Consider the following 4991-nt stretch of genomic DNA (forward strand, 5'->3'; position numbering starts at 1 on the left):
TGTTAAAAAATAAAAGTAAAAACAGTAATATTTTAAAATATTATTACGGTTTTAAAAAATTACGGTTTATTTATTAACCTTATGAATGCCTTTACTGTCATTTTGATCAATTTAATACATCCTTGTGGAGTAAAAGTATAAATTTCCCCCCAATTTTTGAATGGTAGTGTAAAACCCCAAAACACAATTTTATTAAATTTTGACTTAAATTTGGATGTGTTCCTCTTACAAATCTATCATATGACTGCAGAAGACTTGGAATGTAGTGAACAAGTTCTATGCATGATTTTTGTGGATCTATATTATAGTGTTTTTTTCACTGCAAATTCTAATTTTTAGGGAATTAAATGCATTTAAAAAATGGCATACAGGTTTGGAACAACATGAGAATGAGCAAATAATGTCAGTATCTTCTCACTATTCTTTTCCTATAGCTAAACTGGCTTTTTAGCCAGTTATTGCTTCAGATGTTGGAATATTTCAACTTTATCTGTTATCCCTTCACTTACTCAAACTTTAAAATTACATTATTTTAACACAAAAGCTAACTCAAAATTATTTTACACCTATGTCTTAAACCATATCCTCAACCACAGCGCTTAACCGAGAGTCATTCATAAAATCTCATTGTGAGATGAGTTAAATCTAATCAGACTCCATTCGCCGTGTTTTGCATCTCTACAGGCATCACCACTTTAATTGTGCTTCACAGCAATATTAAAACTCAGATAGATGTCTGCATTTGCATTTGCTGCTTTGTGTTTGTATTGTACAAGGTTATACCTTATTGATGCTCCTGAATTAATGTGCTTTTATTGCAGTGGCCTCCTTTATTTGTGCCGGCTCTGTTTTCTGCTGCCATCTCTTTACTGTGAACTCTGTTTTTGTTGTCTTTTTAAACAATATTATAATAAAGGGAAGATGTGGACTCATGAGTAACACAGAAATACAGGGCACAAAACACATAGAGCATACAAATCCCTCTTTGATGGCATTTGAAAACAGTCAGGTGCTCCATTTTTGTTGCAGATGCAAAGAGGAGACGATGGCACCCTGAAAAAGGGGCAGAGAGCACGTGTCTGCTTGAGACGTGTGAGAGGAGTGAGTGAGTCACACAAAAGCTTGTTTGTGGATGTCGCAGCAACAATGCGGCCATGCTGAGTGTATTCAGGCATACAGGGATGCACAGAGACAGCTTGTTTGTGAACGGAGAATGAGACTACCCACATTTGGTGAACACCAAACCGTACACGACTCCAGGCTCTCTGCGATGCTTTGTTAAACCCACATAGTCATGTGCTTTTATAATTAGCCCGTTCCTCCGAGACAAAAAGCGAGCCGTTCTTGTTTTTGCCCCCAACCTTTGAGGTGTTTTTTCTTCAGGTTGCCGTTGTCATAGCACTTGTCAGGAGTTTCATCTGTGCTGTTGCATTTCAGACTGACATAAAAAGAAATGGAGGACATCAGTTTGCACAAAAACGGTGGCTAATGTGGCTCTTCCTTTCACAGCTTGGAGAAGGGCCCTATTCTGTCATCTAGGTTACATGCAAGCACATCCTCTTCATTCATTAGACCACAATAACATCAGTCCTACTTCAGATCATAAAAGTCAGCACTGAATAAAACCTGGTGTCAGAGTGTTATGTTAATTAATCTGAGCATACATTTTATAGCTCCAAAACCTAGTGAGTTGCTTACCTACACTGTAAAAAATGACCGTGAATTTAATGGTAAAAGACTGTAAAAATGCTACAGTAAAAACCTGTTAAATGGTTAACGGTAAATTCCCTTACTATATACGGTGAAAAACTGTATTGGACATTAAATGTATTGGACATTAATTTTACGGTAGTATACAGTTTTTGTAAGTGAAAAAGACCTTTTTAATTTACGGTTTTTTACCGTAAATTTTACGGAATTTTTTTTACAGTGTAGACGGCATTTTAAAAATGCACTCAGTAAATTTTTAAGTTTAATTTGGTTAAAGATTTTCAGGCAGCCATAGTTTATTACATTTGAGCAAAATGTTGGTTGTAAATGCTACTATTCAAAAGTTTGTGATCAGAAAGACTGTTTTAATGTTTTTGGAAGAAATCTCTTATACTCACCAAGGCCACATTTATTTGACAAAAAAATAAATAAAAATACAGTAAAAACTAATATTTTAAAATATTATTACAATTCAAAATAGCTGTTTCCTATTTTAATATATTTTAAAATGTAATTTATTCCTGTCAAGGCAAAGGCATATTATCAATGCCGAAAACAGTTTTTTTTTTTTTTTGTGGAAACTGTAATACATTTTCCAGGATTCTTTTATGAATCGCAAGTTCAAAAGAATGGCATTTATTTAAAATGTAAATCTTTTGTAACATTATAAATGTCTTTCATGTCACTGTCATTGCTGTATAAAAGTATAATTTTTTAGCATGCTAACATACACCAAAGAGAAGTGGTAACTAATAGCATCATTAAAAAGAACAAAGAGAGAATTATGTCCCTCACATTGTCATTGATGCCAGTGCTATTCAAATATGTCTGTGATCTTGAATAAGGCAGGAATGCATTTTTATACAGCTCTGCTAATTGTCACAATCCTTCTAACAATAGTGAAAGTTCTCCATTTTTTTAAGTGACGGCTCAGAGCTGAGAGTCGATGAGGGGAATTGCCTGGGATTTGCCACTGGTACAACAGATTATAATTTGTCTCAGATGATATACTCTGTCACAAATGGTTAAGCATTAACTGGTTTCAAGGGGGCTTCTAACTGGAGCGGACAGAATTAGAAGGTGCTTTCATTGATTGCAATCAGAGGGACTTGGGGGGGATTGCTGGCACTCTAATTGGAGGAGACGCTGTGGAGAAATGGTTTGGCGGTTCAGGGAGGGTAAGGCGCTGTACTGAGAACAGCGTGCGTGTGGCACGGAGAGAAAAACAACACTGATTATCCGTAAGACGTGAAGCAGGGCGCTGATGGCAGAGCTGCCGGAGGTCTGATTGAGTGGTTTATGTGGCTGGCGGCCAGAGAGATTGAGGTACGTGCTGGGCACAGGTGGCACATTTAGACTGTGCATGGCTCAGCACAGCAACCTCTGCTGGCCATCGATGGAACTCATCCTGCTGAAAACAACAGCTTAAACCAGTCTAAATTGATTTGTTGGTCTCCCAATCTGATCAAGTTGGTTTTTTGACTGGTTTTAGAGTGGAAAAACTGTTAAACACCAGACTTGGAAACCATCTTTCTTAATGTCGGTAAGATATGTGAGTTTTTTCACTCTTAATTCTTACCTTTATGGTGCAACTAAATTATGAAATTGCATATGAATACCATGCAAGATGCAATTTTTCTATTTTAATATATTTTAAAATGTAATTTATTCCTCTGTTGGCAAAGCTGAATTTTCTGCTGTCATTACTCCAGTCTTCAGTGTTACATGATCCTTCAGAAATCATTTTAATATGCAGATTTGGTGCTCAAAAAACATTTATTATCATTATGTTATGTTGAAAACAGTTGTGCTGCTACCTAATACTTTTGTAGAAAAATATAGCATATAAGTTCAAAAGAACAGCATTTATTTTAAATAGAAATTTTCTGTAACATTATAAATGTTTTTACGGTCATATTTGTGACCCTGGAGCACAAAACCAGTCTTGGCATATTTGTAGCAATAGCCAACAATACATTGTATGGGTCAAAATGATCGATTTTTCTTTTATGCCAAAAATCATTAGGATATTAAGTAAAGATCATGTTCCATGAAGATATTTTGTAAATTTTCTACCGTAAATATATCAAAACTTAATTTTTGATTAGTAATATGCATTGATTGAAGAAATTAGGACAAGGTTTGGAATTCAGCAAAAACACTTTTTCAAATATTTGCAATTACGTAGCTTTATTCTATCAAGACAAGGCCAAAGTTTGGTTGAGCCTCCTCTTTCTACTTTGGAAAATATTACACTTAACTGTTTGAAAGGTAGAGGTCAGGTATCTGTGTTATATAACAGTTTGTGGCCAAATCTAAAGAACCATTTAATGACAGACTTCAAGCATGGCGGTCTGACCTGCACGCTGATATAACTGAGGAAGAGTGGCAAATAGCATGTTTAAAAGCCCAAACTCAGACAATGAGTACCCATTTGAGACTGCTTCAGTATAAATGGTTGAGTAGACAATTTATCACTCCAGTTAAGTTACATCACTTCAACCCGAATATTCCTGATATATGCTACAAATGTAAACAAGAGAAGGGAACTTTATTCCATTGTATGTGGGAATGTACTAAAGTTAATTGTTTTTGGGTTAAAATATTAAATATTATAAGTCAAATCATTGGTAAAGTAATTCCTCTTGATCCCAGGTTGTGTATATTACATATTTGTCCTCTGAACTTTAAAATTACCAAACATGAAAGATTGTTGTTAATTCTTTGTTTGCTGGAAGCTAAACGTGTAATTGCATGTTCTTGGAAAAAAGAAGAAAGTCATGGCGTGTCTCAATGGATAAAGGGGATGACCTCATGCCTTGCCTTAGAAAAGATTACCTATTTTTTGAAAAACAAACTTCATGTATTTTGGTCCATCTGGAAAGTGTTCCATGACTTTTTGGAGAGTCTAGATGGTGACTCTTTTGTGGAATTGATGGACATTGAAAGTATATAGACAAGTATGTTATTGCTGTTTTTTTTTAAGGTTATTGAGTTATTGTTGAGTTCATTTTTGTATTATTATTATATATATTTTTTAAATTTTATTTATTTATATATATATTTTCATTATAACTGAATAAAAAAAATATATAAATAAATATATATAAATATATATTTATTTATATATATTTTTTTTATTCAGTTATAATGAAAAATGTAACTGTTGTCTTAACCCGTATGACAATCTTTGAAAATAAAATTGTTGTTCAAAAAAAAAAGTAATATGCATTGCTAAGAACTTCATTTGGACAACTTTAAAGGCGATTTTCTCAATATTT

The sequence above is a fragment of the Sinocyclocheilus anshuiensis genome, unplaced genomic scaffold, assembly GCF_001515605.1.
Source record: "Sinocyclocheilus anshuiensis isolate Anshui unplaced genomic scaffold, SAMN03320099.WGS_v1.1 scaffold1623, whole genome shotgun sequence".
NCBI classification, from domain to species: Eukaryota; Metazoa; Chordata; class Actinopteri; order Cypriniformes; family Cyprinidae; genus Sinocyclocheilus; species Sinocyclocheilus anshuiensis.